Consider the following 22,920-nt stretch of genomic DNA (forward strand, 5'->3'; position numbering starts at 1 on the left):
GCATTACAAAGACCACTTCTTGCGTTTAAATTGCAGAGCTATATAACTGCAGCACTATGTTTCAAGTGCAAAACAGACAATGCTATCACAATGTATGCACTGACATATTCCAAATTGTTGCTATACCAAATTATTTATAGCATCCTTGGAAAGTTTTCATGGCAAGATATTGTTAATGGTCTCTAAATACGTAGTCAAAATGTCAAAATGTCCAAAATAATATCTATGTGTAATACACAGAGATGCAAGCTTTCTACATCATAAAGCAAAACCTACGACATGCTCTACCACGGTATCAAACCACCCATGGTCCACGATGTAAGATACATCGACCAATCACTGGGGGGGTAGACCCTAGAACAAAAATGCGTAGGGACCAACTACCATGGGTTAGACTTTGAGAAAACACAGCATTCATTGGGAGGGTTCTTCCGAGCTCTGCAATGGTGATACGTGCTCTGAATCCTCTTTGGATAGCAACTTGGACGTAGCAGAGCAAACTTGGATCATATGAGGCCTCAAAAAATCCCACCATCAAGAACTGTGGATGATTTTGTAATCTATATCCAATCAAAAGTCTATTAGTATAAACAAAATAGAGACAAAATAAAACTTGATTACTTTACAACATCAACATTGTTACCTTACTACATCCAAAACCTCGAGTAGATGAATAACCTCCATGGAGCTGATAAGGCCCCTCCATAGTAGTGGATCTAGAAAATAATTGGTGATTGCGAGTTTCAAATTCGAGAGAGAGAGAGAGAGCGAGAGAGAGAGAGAGTAGCATATTTTAACTTGGATGTGCCGAGGTCGCCTTCCTAGCGTATAGGTCACGGAGGTGTTAGGATCCATCTTCATTCATTAAAAAAAGTAAATAAAGGTCAAAGATTGGTGCTATGTTTTTTTTTTTTTTTGGGGGGGGGGGGGGGGGGGGGGGGGGGAGAGAGAGAGAGATAAAAAATACATAGCACAATTATGGAGATCCCCTATCATATCACTATACAAGGCCTCAAAATGTAATATCCAAAGAAGACACCTCTCTAAAATTCATGAGCAAATAGGTAGACCAAAAATGTAATTTTACAAAGTTTTTAAATAAAATGGGTGAACTTATATATTATATCTACAAAGCTAGTGCATAATTTAAATCTTGCAAGGCTGAATTGGTCTTTACACTTGCATTTCATTTCATAACAAGGTCAATTGCAACACTTCCTTATAGACAATGTTAGAAGTGTTTTCCCTTTGGTCTCCCCCTTTCACCACACTTGTGTGGTGACCATCACCAACAACAACCTTGATGGCAGAAGATGATCTCACGCGAGACATTGCCACATACAATTGACCATGGATGAAAACAGGTGTTGGGAGATACAATCCAAGCACTCCCAATGTTTGGCCTTGTGCCTTGTTGATCGTCATCCCAAAAGCACATCTGAGGGGAAATTTTTGACGTTTCAACTCAAAAGGGAGGCCTTCTCTAGCTCCCATGAGAAAATCAATCCTTGGGATGACCACTGCATTTCCTGCATGTGACCATGTAATGATTTCTGCTTCAATCATTTTGCTGTGGAATTGCTTACAAATCAAGCGTGTCCCATTACAAAGACCACTTCTTGGATCCAAATTGCGGAGCAACATAACTGGAGCATTTTGTTTCAAATGCAAAACATGCGGTGGAAAACCTCCTCCAAGATCTAAACTATTTAAGAGCTCAGTTGTGAATAAAATGCTATCACAGTCTGATTCACACACTAAGTCTGCACTGACATATTCCTTATAAGTACCAGGAAATTTTTGCAATACCAAATTGTTTATAGCATCCACATCCTTGTTGTGAGGTGCCAAGATTACCCTGTCCTTGAAAAAGGTTGCATGGCAAGAGAGTGTTTAAGGTCTCCATATATGCAATTAATAAATCATTGCAAACTATTTTGTGGTAGCATCATGCAGGTTGGCAAAGCTACATTATCATGTAGCTCCCCATCACAAACATTGCCATTCCCAATATCAAGTGTCCACTGCACAAATTCTCTTTCTCTAACATTATTGCAACAATTGACCACTCTCATGTTCTCTGTTGGCACAAAGATGCATCAACAATGTCTGCCCTTCCTCCTCTACGTACAACAGGCAAGATCGGTCTAAAATCACCACCAAGGAGGAAAACCTTTCTGCCAAACATCATGTTATTATGCATGACATCTCTTAGTGTCTTGTCAAGAGCCTCAAAAGCATGCCTATGAGTCATGGGAGCTTCATCCCATATGATCAATGAAGCCATTCGCAACAGCTCAGCAAGCTAGCTATTTACTTTAATATTGCATGTTGAGTCAGAATTTATATCAATAGGGATCTTAAATTTGGAGTGTGCGGTCCTTCCATTGTCAAGAAGTTGTGCTGCAATACCAGATGATGCGCATGCCAAAGCAACTTTGCTCTCTCCGTGTATGCGAGAGAGCAGGGCATTCTAAAGATAGGTCTTTCCTGTTCCACCTAGCCCATCCAAGAAGAACACAGTCACACTATTCATGTCAATGGCTTCTAAAACTCGATTGTAAGCTTCCCTTTGTCCAGCATTCAAAGATGATTCAATTTGAGCAGACATGCCTCTTTGTTCCTCCACATTATACCTTAACTCTTCAGCAAGCACTACATGATCACTCATTACTTGCAATGTGTGATCCACCTGGGGCATTCCAGAGTAATCTGAGAGCCTCTTTCCATATTGTTGAAGCATTGTCTCTAAGTTGCTTGGTTTTGTGCCATGCATTCATAGATACGCTCATTGGTTGTGCAAGTCCTCATATGATATAGATGGTCCTTAGAAAGCTCCTTACAGAAGTGATTCCATAATGAACCATGACATATCGGCTCACAAAAAACCAGAATGATTACAAATAGTAGCCGTAATTGTTTTTCTGTTTGTTGAAATGAAGCTTCTTCTAAACAAAGAAACCATTCATCATCAACTTGCAATAATCCCCGTGCATTGCATGCTTCTTTAAATGTTTCATATACTCATCCATTGAAGGTCCGAATATCCTCAAAAGACCTACATCCTTTGCACTTGTTGAGTAACATGCGCAAATAGTATAACTCTCTGACAGTGGGAACTATGCTGTACATTCTTCCAATCACGTCTCCTTTCTGTCTTGGAGTCCATGTTCTACTTGTTGACTTCCAAACCCACTTTGTTCGGAAGTCTATGTACAACAAATCATTGGCCTCTGGATATCTTTGATTTACAACAAACCACTCAGTGAGCGTAGTCTTTTTATTGGCCTCTCTCTCCACCACACTCTGTATAGTCGCTCTGTCATTAAAGAAGACTTGATTTTGATGAGGTAAATGAACATGGAGGTGTTGTATGTCAGGTTTCTCTTGATGCAAGTCAAACCCAAATATCCGCCAGATAGCCTCAGATGCTGATACATATCGTGCATTAAGATAGTTTGTAACTTTATCTAAAATCCCTTCAGTGTCTTGTAGAGCAATAGTCGCCCTGTCATGTCCCTTATACACATACTTGTAGAGATATTTCACAGTGGATATAGTGGAGCAAACCTCCACATTGATATGTGCATTGTATCTTATTGACAAAAATGGATTGTATGGAACAATCCATTTATTATTCATTTGCACATTCTTATAAACAGTGTGATTTCGATCATCCCTCCTCATGTATGTTGGGTATCCTTCCCTATCCACAGTATAGTCGATCCATTGAAGCCTCGAGGGTATTTAAACCTGCACTTTCCCTCTACCATACATGGAGCATGTAATGGAATTTGCCTATTCAATTTGAGAATAGCGGAATTTAATGAGAGTACTTTCAAGAAATGATTTTGTGAGCATAGCGGGTAGACATAATTGAAGATAGCAACATAATCATAGCAATTAGTTAACTTGGCATAGACAATACTTTTGCAAGAGAGAGAGTTTAGAGAACATGACAACAATTGAGGACCGGATTTATGTGGAGCCGGTCCCCCCTCCAATAGGCATTTGTATTATGATTTCTCCCATAAAGAGAGACTTGTTACAATACAGTCTTTGTGTTCCTTGTGACCTAGGTGATGCCATGAAGATGGAAGGCTTCATGCACCACAAAAATAACATAAACTTGAAGAAAGCTTTAACTATCCCAAGCCTCAGTCCCAAGACCTCAAACACCTTCGAAGGTGGAGAGAGCTAGCAGGGAATGAGGGTAGGGAAGAGGAAGAAGAAACATTTCATAGGAGAAAGAATTAGTTCCTCACTTATCATACTCTTGTTGCTAGCATACATAATAGCATAGTAATGAAGAAGAAGGAGATGGCAAGCTTAAGCATTGAAGCATGGCTCTTGGTTGGATTTGCACTCCATAGCCAAGAGTGTTGGTGTAGGCTCTCAACCTCTACTTGCTTGGAGAGGGAGCTCTTCCACTTTGCATAGCACACAATCAGAGTGATTGTGAGTGTGTGTGGGTGAGTATACCCCCTAGGCACCCCCCTAGCTTGCTTGGGTCGACCCCCCCTTGTAGCTCATGCCTGAAGCTCATTGGACCCCTCCAGGCCTAGCCAATCACAAGCAGGAGCCATTACAAGCAACATGGGTAGCCTTGGGACAAGTGTCCCCCTTTCCCCTTTGAGAGAGAGGACTTGATAAATGCTAAAAAAATTAGATAATTCATGTAATTTATCATTGGACCCCTTTGAAGCTTAGCCAATAGGCTTCAAGCAACACATGAAGGTAACATGGGTAGGGGCCTGACATGTGTCCTTGCTGCCTCTTCAAGTTGGGGCTTCCCTTGTGTGTGTGAGTGGGTGTTCTCTCTCTAGATCCTAGGAAAAGGGCTCGCCCCCCCTCTTGTAGGAATGATTTTGACTTTAGGTGATCAAGCACCTTACTCATCAAGCATGACAAAGCACTTGAACTAGGGGGTGTTCCCACAAGCATCTCAGGCAAGCTTCTCAAGGCACCTCAAGTACTTTAATCATGCAGCAAGTCAAGCACCTCAAGCATGGAGCCAGTCAAGCACCTCAAGCATCTTAATCAAGCACCTCAAGCATGAAAAACACCTCAAGCATGACAAGCACCTCAAGCAGGACAAGCACCTCGAGCAGGACAAGCACCTCGAGCTTGGGCCGGGTTCCCACCTCAAGCTCAGCCCTAGCTTGCTTAAGGTCAAAAGAACTTTTACACACATTTATTGGAGGTCTTCAATGAAGCTAACCCTAAGGTCTTATGCTCCATTGGTTAGCCTTACTATTTGATAGACCATCTCCCTTTTGGGCCCCTTTACATTGGCCCCGTGTTGAGATAGATCTAAAAGCACATACCTATATCTTAACACTTGTTCCCGTTTATTCTCCCACATTAAGTGATCAATTTAATATGAGAAAATCATTTGGGTTAGTTAGATATTAGATTTTATGACAGAGCATTTCTATTCAAGTTTCCACATGGACCATGCACATTACACCGACTGATAATGTCATACAATTGTGGAAACATCACCTTATTAGGAAGCTCCGCACACACCATCTTATCATAATGGGATGTCTCTGTTGGTTTGTGTTCAGGAGAAAGTATCAATAGAATGTGGGCATGAGGAAGGCCTCTCTTTTGGAACTCAATCATAGAAATGTGTCCAATGACCTTACCAAAAATCTCCCCCTTAATCAGCAAGCCCATCAAATCCTTGAACTTATGGTAAAAAACACGTACAGTAAGGTCAGGATGATCGTTGGACGTTTGTCCAGGCAATAACGCGTCCTCTATCTCCTTCCATCAAGGATTGCATGTGAATTTTATGAAGAGATTAGTCTTCCCTCTTTTGCATACAATTGCTATGGCATCCTGATAAAGTTGGTGCATATAGCGTGGACTACCAACATATGATGAAGGCAATACCACCCTCCTGCCAACATTAGCACCGAATAACTGTTCTCTGTCATCCCTTGTTCCATCTCTTGCTCCGATCATGTAAGTCAAACCTTGGTACACCTCACTGCGTAGATCACTCTGATGATTGCGAACCCATAAAAGCCTCAACTCCTCCATACAATTGTATGCATCAACAATAAATTGTTGCAGTAGCCTACCACCACATAAAAGATATTGTGTTGTGTCATCCCTGATTTTCAATCTATACTTGTAGAAATCCATTGTAGAAATATACCTTGTATTCCCTCCCCCTTGCTCTCTGTTTTCTTGTGGCCTATCTAATGCCTGTATGTAGGGATTCCAACCTTCTTCACCACTTGGAAATAGCAACACATATAAGAGAGGTATGTACGACCTGTGGCAATTTGAGATTATTTTTAGACCACCACCAGAAAGATTGAACACAATATCTCGATGGCCTATCTTCCAAGCAAAAGCACCACAAAGGGAACATGAAAAATCCAAGCTGCCTATGTTGTGAAGTATAGACTTTTTGTGAAAAAGTGACAACATAGAGATATGCATCAAGGGTGTGTTTTCAGGATATATGTAGGTGATGGATAGGCAATGCCTTTTGACTTTGGAGTAATTTCCCTCTCTAGAGACAACTATGGTCTCCCCATGAACATCTCCATTGTTGGCTTCCAAATTGCTTCTCACTTCAATCTCCTCTTGATTTTGCAGAAGCATTGGATCAATATCTACATCCATTCCAACCCTTCCCTGAGAGAATTCATTGCATTGATCCACATTTATCAAATGATGGCAATCTTCCAAGAGATACATTAATCCCCCCTAGAGAGTGCCGAACTCTCTCTCTTGCTGCCTCACGTCGTGTAGCTCGAGAGGCTTGACAAATCCTACTATGTCTTGAATGTCCAGGAGAGAACACCTTCGGACCAATATCCATCTGTCCCAAAAAGAACTCTTATAAGTAATCTTAAATGTGGAGAATTAAGGAGAGAGTGGATCTTTTCTCTATCTCCATCCCTCACGTTTCATGTATGGAAACTATGAGAGAGAGAGATGTGTATTTATACCTATACACCTCAAAAGAGGCGAGATTAGAGAGGGGGGAGGAGCTTGTGCACCAGATTAGAATGACCACTTTGAAAAGTGGTTGAGAGAGAGAGAGAGAGAGAGAGAGAGAGAGAGAGAGAGTTGGTGCATAAAACAACTTTGGAGAGCACTTCATTCAACATGTTATGGCCACAATTTTAGAGAGAGAGAGAGAGGGGGGGGGGGGGAGAGAGGACCTAATAGAAAGAGAGAGACCCACTGCATAACAACTTTGGAGATCACTTCTTTCAACATATTATGGCCACAACTTTAGAGAGAGAGAGGGAGAGAGGATCTAAAAGAAAGAGAGAGAGAGAGAGAGAGAGAGAGAGAGAGAGAGAGAGAGAGAGCTCGTGCATAACACAACTTTAGAGATCACTTCTTTCAACATGTTATGGCCACAATTTTAGAGAGAGAGAGAGAGAGAGAGAGATAACGGCAAAAACACTTAGAAAAGAGAGCTCATCATCCATCCACTACATACATAAGATAGACCCCAAAACGTAGATCCCCATAGTAGCCTATAAAGGAGAGAGAAGAACATGTAGATCCGCAAAGCCTATAAATGAGGAAGGTGTGAGTATTATCGCTCATCATCCATCCACTACATACATAAGATAGACCCCCAAAACATAGTAGCCTATAAATGAGAGAGAAGAACTTGTAGATCCACAAAGCATATAAATGAGGAAGTCGTGAGTATTATCATCCACTACGTAATTCACTTCCTGTCAGGGCCCCCCTCCTTTGAACTCGATGGAATATCTCCAGTCACATTAAGCCCCTTCTTGAGCCAATGGGTGGACACCAATGCATTGAGCTTGTTTGTGATAGATCTGCGGATGGTACCTAGCCCATCACTTCTTTCAACGTGTTATGGCCACAATTTTAATGAGAGAGAGAGAGAGAGAGATCTTGAAAGAGGGGAATCTATGCACCTTGAAAGAGGTGAGAGAGAGAAGGGGAGAGGAGAGAGAGAGAGAGAGAGAGAGAGCGAGAGAGAGAGAGACAATCCTGCTCCACGCTCTGTCCTAACATATCCTAAAAATAACCTATCCTAACTTTCTCGGAGTAATGGAGCAAGCCCTTGCCTCTGGAGGAGATTCATTGGAGGTGGTCTTTTCTACCCTAGAGAGAGATCAAATCAACAATGTGCGAAGTGCTAAGCGTGTTGCCCGAGGGGGGGATGGACCTTCAAAGAGGCAAATTGCAAATGGATCATCAGAGGGGTAGATTGCAGATGGGCTAGGTGCCATCCGCACAATATACTCCAACATTCAATCCTCATGTGAGAGAGTGAAGGCATCACATGTTTCCTACAAAGAGAGCATTCACGGGTTGAGCCATTTACAGCGTGAGCAAAGAGTTTATCTTCGCCGCTTAGAGGTGCAAATGTAAATACAGATCAATGATGTTTTGCAGCAACAAAACTCAATGCATGTACAACTTTCCAACATAAAAAGGAACTAGGACAAAATCATGAGCCTCTTGGAGATGTCTCTTCTTGAGAACAAACCTGACAAGGATGGCATTGAGTTAAAAAGCATTGTGTCTGAATTGCGAAGCACCAGCAACAAATTGGCTGCCGTAGCAATACAACATAATACAAGTGTATCTGAAGTCAGGTCTATCACAAACAAGCTCAATGCATTGGTGTCAAGGGAGCATCAAGGGAGCCCAACATTAGAATGCAAGTGGAAAGTTTTCAAAGAAGTAATTTTCTCTTGTGCGAAGGAATGCTTTTCGGCGAAACACATGTCTTGCAAAAGGTCTAAGAAGGGTAGCACCAAGAAGAAATGGTTTGACATGGAATGTAGTCAAGCCCGAAAACACTTGCTAAGATTGGATGCAATCAAAGACAAGGAAGTTTACTTGGAATGTTCACACACATACAAAGCACTTGTTCAAAAGAAGAGGAGAAGGTGGGAAGTCGAAAAACAACTTCTTTTAGCACAAGAGAAAGCACATGCATGTGGCAAGTTTTGGCAAAATCTAAAAGGCAAGCGCGTTGAGAGCTTTGGTGACTTGACTCTTGAGGATATGTATATGCATTGTAAGAACCTCTATGAGCAACCCAATGTTGATAAGATGGAGGGTTGTAGCTCCCTTCCATTTATGTCTCCCTTCTTTACCATTGAAGATGTATGCCGCGCGCTTGAGAAACTTGCTACTCGCAAGGCAGGTGACCTTCAAGGTGTCAAGGCTGAAATGATTAAATGGACAAGCAAGAAAACACGATATTGGATATGTGATATGTTTAACCTTGCACTTCAGTATGGCATGCCTCATGATTGGAGTGCAAATTGGATCAAACCTTTGCACAAAGGAGGAGATGTAAACAATGTGAACAACTATCGCACTATAATGGTTGGTTCTTTGATGGCAAAGTTATTTGGATGTATCATGGAGATGAAGATAAGTGAATGGGCTGAAAAGAATGGCAAACGTGCGCTTAGCCAAGCAGGTTTTCGAAAGCATCATAGCACTATTGATCACCTTGTCACTCTTCGAGTTCTTATGGAAGCGTTTCGATTGAAAGGAAAAAAGTTGTATTGTTGCTTTGTGGATTTCAAGAAAGCTTTTGACATGGTACCGCGAGGAAATCTTTGGAGACGTATGCAAAGCCTTCAAGTGCCGAGAGAATTTATGCATGCAGTCTTTCGCATCTACCAAAAAGTGATATGTCGATTACGTATGGGAGATGGAATTTCAGAATTTTTTGCAAGCACTATTGGTGTCAAACAAGGATGCCCACTTTCCCCAACCCTCTTTGAGCTACTCATTGATGAATTGGAATACATGGTTCTTGATTTTATGCAGCAAGAAGGCATAGAAGAGGTTAAGATTGGAAATGCGGTGATCATGCTTTTGCTTTATGCCGATGATGTAGTGCTCTTGGCACATACCTTAGAAGATGCACAAAAGCTTATGAGTGTCTTGGAACGCTTTTGCCTACATAGCGGGCTGATCGTGAATGGATCCAAAACCAAGGTTATGCTTGTAAAGACCCTCAATGATGAAAATCCATGCATTGTATACAACAATGAGAAACTTGAAGTGGTAGATCACTTCAAGTACCTTGGCCTTGAGGTTCCATCCAATCATAAATGGAAGGATTGTGCAATGCGTCGCTTGGAAGCCGGAAACAGGGCTTATTATGCATTTGAGAACATGTGCAATGCAGGAGAGATCAAGTGTTGGGCTCTCAAAAAGTACCTCTTTGACACATTGGTGACACCGGTGCTTCTTTATGGAGTGGAGGTGTGGGGTGGAAGCATCGGGAAGTCTACTTGGAAAGAGTTTGAGAATGTCCAAAAGCGTTTTCTCACCAACTTTCTCCAAGTCAAGACACAAATACCCTACATGCTCTTACTTCTTGAGTCCGGATCGCTTCCCATTGAGGTCTTGGGCATGGAAAGGATTGTGGAGTACATGCATAAGACACAACGTAGCCCTTTGCATCGACTTCCTAGAATCGCATATGAAGCAAGTCAAAAGGTTCAAAAGACATGCAAGAGCAAAATACTAAGTTCGGGGTGGATGCTTGATATCAAGAAATGGTTTGGAAGATGGGATGCATGTCACTTGGTCAAGGATGCGTCGATCGACTCCCAAGTTAATGAGGCCTTCTTACAACGCCAATGTATCATGGCTTGGGAGAAATCCGGAGGTTCTCGCTTCAGCCATTACACCACACACGTTGCCCCAAACTACAAATCTCTCTTCTTCTCGGAACGAGGTAACCGAACCCATTCCTATATCCTTGAGCCCATCCCGTTGAGTGCGATCCGCACCATTGCCTCCATTCGTCTTAGCTCCCATTCTCTACGCTGCGAGACAGGACGTTGGGGCACTGGCGAGGAGTGTCATCGACTTTGCACCTTATGCCCTCGTCAAGTGCGAGAGAGTGAGTACCACACACTACTTGAGTGCTCAGCTTTTGACCACATTAGGTCCTCTTTTCCCCATATATTCAGCCATGAGCTCTCCCTACATACCTTCCTCTCCCAACCACGATGTGGACTCTCTATTGCGACGCTCATTTCAGCCATTTTTGAGCATCGAGAGTCACTTATGAACTCCACCCACACCACGTGACATGTTCATTTGGTCCCATAGGTCATATTTGACCTCCCAGGACGATAATAGAACTATCTATCTATCTATCTATCTATCTCTCTCTCTCTCTGAAAAACTAAATTCGAACGCCGCCTGAATCCCTCCTCTCTTTCACGTTAAATTTTAGCCTATATATCATTCTCTGATCCCCTACTTCTCTCTCTGGTTTGGTCTCTTGACCTTTAAAAGACGTTAATATATTGTTTCATTTCATTTCATATCTCTCTCTCTCTCTCTCTCTCTCTCTCTCAATGTTTTCCTCCTCCTCTCTCTCTATCCCTGTAAATCTTCACGCCTGGCTACTTCTCTCTCTATCCCTCTTTCTCTCCATTTCTCTCCCTATCCCTATGACTCTTTTTTCTCTCTACCTATCTCTCGATTTCCCTCTTTCTCTCCATTTCTCTCGATTGGCTCTCTCTCTCTCTCTCTCTCTCTCTCTCTCTCTCTCTCTCTCTCTCTCTCTGGCAAACTAAATTCAAACGTCGCCTGAATCCCTCCCCTCTTCCACGTTAAAATTCAGCCTATCAATCTCTGATCCCCTACTTCTCTCTCTGGTTTGGTCTCTTGACCTTTTAAAGATGTTAATATCTCTCTCTCTCTCTCTCTCTCTCTCTCTCTCTCTCTCTCTCTCTCTCTCGTAACGTGATTTTGTATGTGTCTCACGTCTTTGGCATGTCATCGGTCTCTCCCTTGTGTAACCGCATCACCTCTCTCTCTCTCTCTCTCTCTCTCTCTCTCTCTCTCTCTCTCTCTCTCTCAAAAAACGAAGTCGTTTTTTGACCTAGTAGACAGCAGTCCACTCTTTTGATCATAACTTCTTCATCCGAACTCCGATTTGGGTGATCTATAGCCTCAATCGAAGAGCACGAAGTCTTCTACGCATTGATGTAAAGACAGAAATTTAAAGAGTTATGGAAGTCATTTCTGTAGCAGCATTTCCGAAGTGAACAGGTTCAACAAAATTGATTCTCATCTCCTATTTTACATACAATGTCTTCCGACACTTGCAAGGGTTCTTCTTCTTCAACAAGGTCCACAACCATTGTGGAAAATGATCCAAAATCTCCTAAGTGTGGAGATAGCAACACAACCACCCAACCAACGACATCGGAAACCATGATCATGGCGTACTTGGTATCATTGCAAGAGACCGTAAACAAACAAGGCGAAGACTTACGAGCACTTGCAATGGAGAATGGCACACTAAGGGTACTTGTGGTTGAGAATGAGAATCTCAAGAGGACACTTGAGATGCAAACAACACGTTTGATGCAACTTGAAGAGGAAGTCAAGGAATGTAAACGCTCTCTTGTGGACTTGAATGCTTTGAAGGAGCGGATGAGCAAAGTAGAGCATGACCATGTATTGAAAGAGGAGAAATTTGACACTATGAGCCGGGATGTATGCGACATGAAAAATGTATGCACAAACAAGTCTTGGGCTGATGTATGTGGTAGCAATGTGGTTTCTAATTCCTCACTCATGCAAGCTATGGTTCAAACAAAGAATGTTGAGAGTGTGGATGTGGAGGAGTTGAAGGAAGGGGAGCGACGTTCCAAGAACATTGTTATTCGTGGAATTCCCGAAGAGAAGTTAGAGACACCTCCTTCTCTTGCCATTGTTATTGAAGATTTCTTCAAAACCCACTTTGGCATGTCCGGAGTTATGGTCTATGGAGCACATAGAGTGGGGAAGCAAGGAGCTCCTCGCTCGGGAGAACGGCCAATTGTATGCACCATGCCGGATGAGACCAAGCGAAAGATTATCCTTGATAATAGTTGGATCTATTTGAGGGATACAAAATGTTTTGTATGTGAAGATCGCACTATTAAGCAACAAAATATGCGTCGCAAGGCATATGAGGAAAAGAATAATAAAAACAAGGAGATCTCTCATGAAGAAAATGTGCCCAAGGAGGAGGCAAGTCTCTCAAGCAAATAGGGATGCGTGACCTATCACACCGAGTTACAATTGAAAATATGCTTTTGGAATTGTAATGGATACCCATGGAATGCGGGGGTTGGCATTGATGAACTAACAAGCAAAGCCGATGTTGTACTTCTTGTTGAAACTTGGGAGCATGATACACAAAGGATTAACGGCTTGGAGAATTACAATGTACATTCATTGATGTGGTCAAAGAATCTCAATCAACGAAGAGGACAAGGAGGGTTAGCATGTATGGTTAAGAAAGGACTGGAATATTTTGTATCAATTGTGAAAGATGACAAGTACAAACGTTATGTATGGCTGAAAATTATGACACCAAAAAGAGCACCCATTTTTGTAGCAAGTTGCTACATTCCTCATCATGATTCTCCCTTTTATGCTTGCATGGATAGAGATCAACCATTTTCTGATTTGGAAGAGGACATTGCTTATTTCAAAGGTGAAGGTGATGTTATTGTATTTGGGGATATGAATGCTCGCACAAAAACATTGCAACATGATACTCAACAATTTGATATGCCATACATTTCAAGGGAGTTGGAGGAAGTTCACTTGTATGATCGTACTTCAATGGATGAGAAAGATCCGGATCACTAAGGAAAGTTACTTTGACACATGTGTAATAGCACGGGTATGCTCATTGCCAATGGTGTATCTTTGTGGAGTGGAACCAATGGATTTACATATAGGAGACATAATGGGGATAGTGTGATTGACTATATGCTACTCTCTGAAGCCATCATGTATCGCATAAAGAGTTTTATGTTTGGTCAATGGACCCCGGAATCCGACCATCGCACCTTATGTATTGACCTTTCATGTGGAGAAGCAACTAAGCATGATAATCTCAGCCAAAGGAAAGAGAAGTTATCACTATGTATGGATTTCAAACGGGCACCAATGTACATTGAAATGGTTGAGCAAAAATTATGGATGACAAAGCTTCAATGTGATGCACCATTGGAAACTAAATGGGAAGCTTTCAAGAAAGCTATTTGTTCTTGTGCGGAAGAATGCTTTGCTGTAAAGCATCTCCATGGTATCAACAAAGATAGATCACGCAAAAGGTGGTTTGATAAAGAATGTCAAGATGCTCGAAAGTCCTTGATAAAGCTTGATGCAACTATGGACAAAGACAACTATCAAAGTCATTTGCATACATACAAGGCATTGATTCAAAAGAAGAGAAGAAGATGGGAAGTAAAGCAACAAGAACTTCAAGTCCAAGAAAAGGCACATGCATGTGGAAGATTTTGGAGAAACTTGAGAGGCAAGCGGGTTGAGAATTTTGGTAACTTGAGTCTAGTGGATATGTACACACATTGTAGGCAATTATATGAGCAAGCAAATACTAAAAAAATGCCATTTTATGGTTCACTCCCATGTATGTCGTCTTTTTTTACTATTGAGGATGTATGCGGTGGGCTTGAAAAATTGGTCACTCGCAAAGCGGGAGATCTTCAAGGTATCAAGCCGGAGATGATCAAATGGACGGGAGATTTTACCCATGAGTGGATGTGTGATATGTTCAACCTTGCACTTCAACATGGTATGCCTTATGATTGGAGTACTAATTGGGTTAAGCCTTTGCATAAAGGAGGGGATGTAAAGAATGTAAGCAACTACCGGACTATAATGATTGGGTCTCTTATGGAAAAGTTGTTTGGGTGCATAATGGAGATGAAATTGAGTGATTGGGCTGAAAAGAGTGACAAGCGTGCAAAGGGACAAGCGGGTTTTCGTCGATGCCATAGCACCATTGATCATCTTGTCACTCTTCGTGTTCTCATGGAGGAAAGTCGGTTGAAAGGCAAGCGATTGTATTGTTGTTTTGTGGACTTTAAGAAAGCCTTTGATATGATTCCACGTAACAATTTGTGGAGAAGGATGGAAGAACTCCAAGTGCCAAGTGAGTTTATGCTTGCGGCTTCTCGAATCTATGAGAAGGTGATTTGTCAATTGCGCATGGGAAGAGAAATTTCAGAAATTTTTGTAAGCACTATTGGGGTTAAACAAGGATGTCCATTGTCACCAACTCTCTTTGGTCTATGCATCGATCAATTGGAACAAATGGTACTTGACTTTATGCAAGAAGAAGGCATTGAAGAGGTCACTATTTGCAATGCGGTAATCATGCTTTTGTTGTATGCGGATGATGTAGTGCTTCTAGCACACACTTTAGAAGATGCACAAAAGCTTATGGTTGTCCTTGAGAACTTTTGCTTGCATAGTGGGCTGATTGTAAATGAATCCAAAACAAAGGTTATGCTTGTGAAAACCAACCATAAGAAGAAGCCATGCATTGTGTACAACAACGAGACACTTGAAGTTGTTGAGAGCTTTAAGTACCTTGGCCTTGAGGTTCCATCCAATCACAAGTGGCATGAATGTGCTATGCGTCGTTTGGAAGCGGGAAAGAGAGCATATTATGCATTTGAGAACATGTGTAATGCGGGAAACATCAAGTGTTGGGTTCTCAAGAAGTATCTTTTTGATGCATTGGTGACACCGGTTCTTCTAAATGGAGTTGAAGTGTGGGGCGGGAGCATCTCAAAGTCTACTTGGAAAGAGTTTGAGAATGTCCAAAAGCGTTTTCTTACAAACTTTCTCCAAGTTAAGACACAAACACCATATATGCTCCTACTTCTTGAGTCGAGATCTCTTTCAATTGAGGTTATGGGCATGGAAAGGGTTGTGGAGTACATGATAAAGATGCGTCAAAACCCCTCACATCGACTTCCTACAATTGCATGGGAAGCAAGCAAAAAAGTTCAAAAGACGCATAAAAGCAAGATCTTGAGCACGGGATGGATGCAAGACATAAAGAAGTGGTTTGGGAGATGGGATGCATTACACTTGCTACATGATGCTTCAATTGACTCTCAAGTGAATGAAGCTTTTCTACAACGCCAATGTATTACGGCTTGGGAGAAATCCGGTGGGTCACGCTTCATACATTACACCACCTATATTGCCCCCAACTACAAAACCATGTTCTTCGCTGAGAGAGGAAACCGTACTCACACTTACATGCTTGAGCCTATTCCCTTGTCTGCGATACGCACTATCGCAGCAATTCGGCTTAGCTCCCATTTCCTTCGATGCGAGATAGGGCGTTGGGGCAATGGAGAAGAGTCAAATCGATTGTGCACATTATGCTCACTGCAAGTTCGAGAGTCTGAGTACCACACACTACTAGAGTGCTCAGCTTTTGATCACATCCGAACTTGCTTCTCTCACATTTTCAGCCATAACTTAGACCTACACACTTTCCTCTCCCAGCCAAAGTGTGGGCTCTCCATTGCGACTCTCATCACTACAATTTTGGAGCATCGAGAGTCACTCATCAGCCATACACATACTACATCACATGTAACTTTGGTCCCATAGGTCGTATTTGACCTCCGAGGACGATAATAAAATCTATCTATCTCTCTCTCTCTCTCTGTCTCTCTCTCTCTCTGGCAAACTAAATTCGAACATCGCCTGAATCCCTCCCCTCTTCCGCGTTAAAATTCAGACTATCAATCTCCGATCCCCTACTTCTCTCTTTGGTTTGGTCTCTTGACCTTTTAAAGACGTTAATATATCGTTTCATTTCATTTCATATCTCTCTCTCTCTCTCTCTCTCTCTCTCTCTCTCTCTCTCTCTCTCTCTCTCTCTCTCTCTCTCTCTCTCTCTCTCTCTCTCTCTCTCTGGCGGTAGAAACAGCTCCCGCTCTCACAGATGGAAGAAATAGGCGCAGGTGGTATCGCTCTCGCCTCTCTCCCTCTTTCTCTCCCAGTGTTGGTATCGGCTTCATTGAAGCAACTCTCGCGCGACATGAATGCCGGCGGCCTTCCAAGTCACGTCCTCAGCCAAAAATTTCAAGTCGGGTCCCTCAGCCGGCGGACCTTCTCCAACCTGAGGCATGAGCTTGCGCCACATGGAGGGGGGGGGCTGAATCCCTCCCCATTCAAAAATTCCAAGTCACGTCCCTCAGTCGGCGGACCTTCTCCAACCTGAGGCATGAGCTTGCGCCACGTGGAGGGGGGGGGGGGGGGGGGGGCTGAATCCCTCCCCCTTTTATACTAGTATAGATTCCCCTTTCATTCTCTTTTGCAAATTCAAATATTTTTCTTCCCCCAAAGCGGCTTTGTTTTGGTATCTCCTTATTCACCATAATCAAGTTCATCATCTCTTAGATGAAAGCATACGAAGCGGCAAATTGAGACTAAGGAAGGAGTTTCCCAAGCACACATGCAAAGGCTTCACTAGATGTCATAAAAACTAATATGTAATTCTCCCAAATGATTTTCTCATGATAAATTGATCATTTAATATAGGGAAGTACCAAGGGAGTAAAAGCTAGAATATTGGTAAGGCTGCTAGACTGGTCTCTGCAAGGATCCAAAGGAGGAAAAATAAGGATCCAAAGGGGGACAGTTTTCAAAAGAGCAATGTGATTCAATGGGGCTTAAAAGACCTAAGGTTCAGCTCCATTAAGACTACCATAGGCTAAAGTTCCAAAAATTAGCTCAATTGTCCAATGGCCAAAGTAGGGGAAAATTGGATGGTCATGGGAAGACTTTTTAGTCTTCCCACATCCCTAGGAAGGAGGGGGCGAGTCCTAATAGTAGAAGATGAGACACACACACACACACACACACACACACACACTCCAAAGCTCCCCCTTTACACAAAGGGAATATTGGACACACGTCAAGCTCTTGTGCCAGTTTCCCCCAATCTCCCCCCAAATCCTATTGGATGGCCATAGAGGTGGACCAATGAGAATTAGGCTAGAGTAAAATTAGTCTAATCAATTCAAAAATGCTTGATAAAAGAACCAATAGAAATTAAGCTCCCTAGAAGACCATTGGATAGTCTACCAAGGGGTCCAATGAGCATCCAACAGCCCAATGGCTTGCCTGATTTCTATTGGCCAGAAGACCAAAAGGTCCAATGAGAGTTTAATTGAATTATTTAATTACCTAAATCTCTTACAACTCACCATTTTTGAAGGTGTGTGAGGTCTTGGGACTGAGGCTAGAGACACTAGGTGTGTTTTTCAAGCATAATTTGGTGCATGAAGCTTCCATCTTCAGGGCACCAACTAGTTTTGTCAAGGAACACAAAGATTGTATTGTACAAAAGTCTCCTTTGATGGGAGAAGCTATAATACAAAGCCTTTATGGAGGGGAACCAGCTCCATGTAAATCCGGTCCTCAAGTGTTGTCAATTGTTCTATTTTTCTCTCTTTTCAATTATTGTCAATGCCAAATTAACTAGGTGTAAATTGCTATGTTGCTTTCTCAAATTAAGTACTCTCTATGCTCATTAAGTCGAACTTGTTCTTAATGAAATGCTCAGTATGTTATCAATTTCCGCTACCCACAAGTTACTAGTGCATTAAATGTTACAATAGAGATGAGAACATTTTATTTTCTTCAAGTAATCTTTTTCTAAAGTTTGATGTTAATAAGCTTTGTTTCATTAGTATGGTATTGATGATTCTATTTGTTTGTTGCTTGTCCATTTTGTGAGTGGAAGATGCAAGAAAGCTGATAAGGTTTCTTTCTTGATATGTTGCATTTTACTAGCTGATTATTGTTACGCTTTATTGTAATATTTTGGTATTGTGTGCGCTCTTACTTAACCATGTAGTGTCTATTTTGTTAGTGATAGTCTCTACCTTACTGTGTAGAATCTTGATAGGTTGCTCCTAGCAATATATAGATGTGGGAGCATCACAACATTGTAGAGCCATGCATCATTTTTTATAAGAACAAGATGGGAGGTGAGAGGTTCAAGGATTCCAATAAGCAATGTATGAGGCCAATATTATACTACAAATAGAGATAAAGGAAGAGGTTCTAAAAATACTTTTGTTCTTGTATACTTGTGCAAGCCGCCGCGAGGGAGCAAATGACAAGAAAAACTTTTGCACTGATTTCCAAGGCTTTGATTTGTCCTTAGGTCCAAAGATCTTCATCCCTTTATCCTATCCAAGTCCTTTCCATAGACTTCAATCCCCACCTTCATGCTGTAATCTCTCATATAGTTTTACTTTTTGTTTTTGATTACTTCAAATCAGACCATCAATAAAATTTTGATTACTTCAAATTGTGTTTTGTTTTTTATTACTTCAACCCAGACCATCAATAAAATTTTCTTGTTTACTCTTGTTGTCTATAAAGCAAAAAATCAGTTTCATGCGTGGCCATGCGTGCTTCCTTGATGAAATTTGTTATTTGTGTATGATGGTGTGCCAATGGATTCACGGGCTCTATTTTCTTTTCATTAATGGGAATCTCTTCACATTCCTTTTGCTCCCTTGGCCCCTCTCTTCATTCTCCTCCTTGCTGCAACGTCTACCCTCATTCTCTTGGCCGACACGCTTGTGACTTGGCATGTAGCTTCAAGCGCACATGTCCTTTATCATCCGGCTCTGCAATGCTGTTGCGAGCCCCTTTTTCCTATGAATGCACACCTTTGGATGTTGTCCAAACGTTGCACTCTGCTACACTGTTGTAGCATGGCGATTATCCCCCGACATCCATCCCCTTTGACACTCACGTCTAACCGTTGCCCGCCCCCCTCTAAACCAACCTCCGCCACCAAAACCCCCTCCATATCCTAGTTGGCATCGGCATGTACCTTGTGTTTCCGTTTGGCAGCGTCCATCCCAATAACAACCACATTAGCCTGCACCATGATCGTTGGATATCTCCGTACCTGGTGGGTTTCCACCCCTGACTTCCCCATTGACTTGGCTCCTAGCTCCGTCTCCTTGATGTGCAAAGCAGAATACATCCTTAAACAACAAACCCTGAACTCCGCGACACTTGTTATGCCCTGAGCAAAACCACTTCTCATAAATATCTCCACGCGTTGAACCGAAATTGACACAAATAGGTAGTGCAACGTTTGGATTAGATGGAATCACAATATATGCCAACCTGGGGATTGAGAAAAAGATAGAAAAGTAAAGGGGTTGTTTTCAAATCCCAAGCCGTGGATTCAGGCATGCAGGTCGAGGTGGAGACAAAGGAAGCAACCATCATGCATCGTGCGCGAGGCTAGAACGGTGATGCCATTTTTTTTATATGCAACGTGTTGCGCATTGAGCAGGGAGCCCGTGATGATCAATGGGCTCAGGGCAACGATTGATCGCTCATTGTGAGGTCTTCAATTCAAACTGTGGGACCAGCATGGGAAATTGCCTGCGACTTTTATAGGAGATGGAAGCCCTTGAAGGGATCTGCTGAGATTCCATGTAAACGCACAAAAACCTATATTCAAATATGTGCTAATGATTTTGAATTCATCTCTTACTTTTGGGTGCTCCCTTTGGTTTTCTAAATAGCATCTGGCTATGATTCCCCTTAAAACTAATGAATGGAGAATCATTAACACATACCTAGTATATTGAATAGAACCTTCCTCAATTGGTTTCTAAAGTTCATAGGTTCCTTTAATGGTCCGTTGTAAGATTTTTCTCTTAAGTTCAATTGTTTCTTGCCTTTTCTTATGCAAGGCGCTAAAACCAGCAAGTATAAATCAAAGGTGATGATCTGGTTCAAGATTTGGCAATATTGGCACTACCATTGTGCTTTGAGTGCCCAAAACCTAGGAATGAAAATTTTCTTGCGTCATTTGGACACTCAAAAGAGGGCAAAACCCCAAAAAAAATGCCCGAAAGAAGAGGTTTCTAGTTGGAGTGAGTCTGGTGTAGGACTTTGTGTCCACCTACACTAAATTTTTGACAGCTAGAAACCCCTTCTTTTAGGCATACCACAAGCACTGATTTTTGGCTCTTTCTTTTCTACAAGTATACTTGTTACATTCATGGTCATGTATGGTGGAAAAGGGTAAAAGAATCATCTACATAGGTATAAGCATGCTAAGGCACCTCCAAAAACAAGACTGAGATGACAATTTTTAGAATGTGGAGCAAGAATGTAAATTGGGAGGCAAATTTTTTGCTACTCGCTTTCTTGTGTTGTCCCCCCTCTAGGTAGAGTCCTTGTCTTTTGGTTGGTAGTTTGTGACCAATGCAAATTTCAAAGTAGACTTTATCTATTATAGCTCATACAAAGACATGAGGGTAAGATGACTCCTTTATCGAAAGCTCGTGTATTAAGATCAATAGCTTCTTTATAAAAGTTAACCTCCACTAGTATTGACTTGCTTATAACCAGATCAATAGTGATTGTAATTCTAAAATTCTTATGTAGTGGGTCAGATTAGGGATCCTCAAGTACATGCTTGAGGTAAACAAACCACTACCATCATGTAGGTCAGAGCAAGGAACCTCAAGTATATGCTTGAGGTAAACAAATCAGTACCATCATGGACAAAGGATGGCCATAGAACTTAGAAGAATACTAGAGAGGCAAGAACACCAAAGACAAAGAATAGACAAGACCCCTAAACAAAGAGGTCAATGAAGGGAGTGGGAACCAAAAGTCACCTCTAGAGAACAAGGCAAGACTCAAAAATACAGATGGGGGAAGAGCCAAAGAAGGAGATAGGAGAGGAATAGGCAAGGAGAGAGACAAATGTAAATGCAAAGGGGAGGAAGAGAGGCAAACAAAAGAAGAGAAGAAGATGGAGCTTGTCATCCCAAGAGAAAAGGAGGACAAAACTAACTCCTAGAAAGTGTTACATGGCATCACAAGAAACTCATGGAAAGAGTCCTAGCACATCATAAAAAATTTAAACCTTTGAGAAAAAAGTTTGTTGTATAGCTCCAAAAATATTCACGTTGCAAAGCAAACAAAAGATGAGTACAAATAAGTAAATTCTCTCATTCCCAAAGTCTTTCATATCTTAATGAGTACTAAGTGTTTCCTCCATTTCAATCACTCCAACTCCCATGCAGCTCTCAATATAGTTTTTCAATTTTATCACCAATTTCTACTAGCAATTGGGTCTATCTATGCACATTCAATTGAGTCTAGTTTTGTTGATAGCACCATGTCTAGACCTTAATCATAGTCCAAACCATCTTCTAAGCCTACACCTTTTGGACCTAAAAGTCTACCAACCGATGGTGGAACTCTCTTTAGATAGAATGACATTCTAAAACTTAATTCCTCCTCTTTTTCCTCTTTCTCCTATTCTTCTTCTTCCTCTTTCTTCTCCTCTTCTGCTCATCACGTTCTTCTTTCTTCTTTCTTCTTTCTTCTTTCTTCTTTCTTCTTCCTTGTTTTAACAAGTCATGAGGAAAAGAAGCCTTCATCCTTGCTTATAATTATATTCCTATTGCCATTGCAATGAGTTGGAGCCAGTTTGATCTATTTATATATCAACTTTCTTACCATTTAAGGAACCAAGGGATATTTCTTTCAATATCACAAGAAAAACCAAAAGGCTAAAAATAAGTGAAATTTCTATATGGAGTCCTTACAAGAAGTCCTTTGCAACAAACAAATGACTTTATTTATAACAAGATCTTTATTACCTCTATTTTGAGGCAATAATCAACCAAAACACAAGTGCAAAAAATGAGGCACTTATACTTTGATTGTTGGTACAAAGAAAGATCGGAACTCTCAAAATGAAATGAAGCTCTCAAAATGTTTTTATAGAGGACATCCTTCAAGGGAGTGTGAAGAAGGTGACGAACAAAAAAGAGGGAAGAGGGAAAAGAGCGAGAAGAAGAAGATTCAAAATCAGTTTTTGGCAAATAAAAATGACCGTCTTAAGACAAAAGTATCACATTCACCTCAAGAAAGTAACACTTACCCGAAGTCGTCTCCAAAATCGATTCCGTGATGGAAGCACTTCTCTCATTTGCTAAGCTTCACTTTCTCTCTCTATATATGTTAAATGGCAAAAAAACTGAGCTCAAATCTTCCATATTGAATTTA

This window comes from Adiantum capillus-veneris, chromosome 17, assembly GCF_014529385.1.
Source record: "Adiantum capillus-veneris isolate H3 chromosome 17, ASM1452938v2, whole genome shotgun sequence".
NCBI classification, from domain to species: Eukaryota; Viridiplantae; Streptophyta; class Polypodiopsida; order Polypodiales; family Pteridaceae; genus Adiantum; species Adiantum capillus-veneris.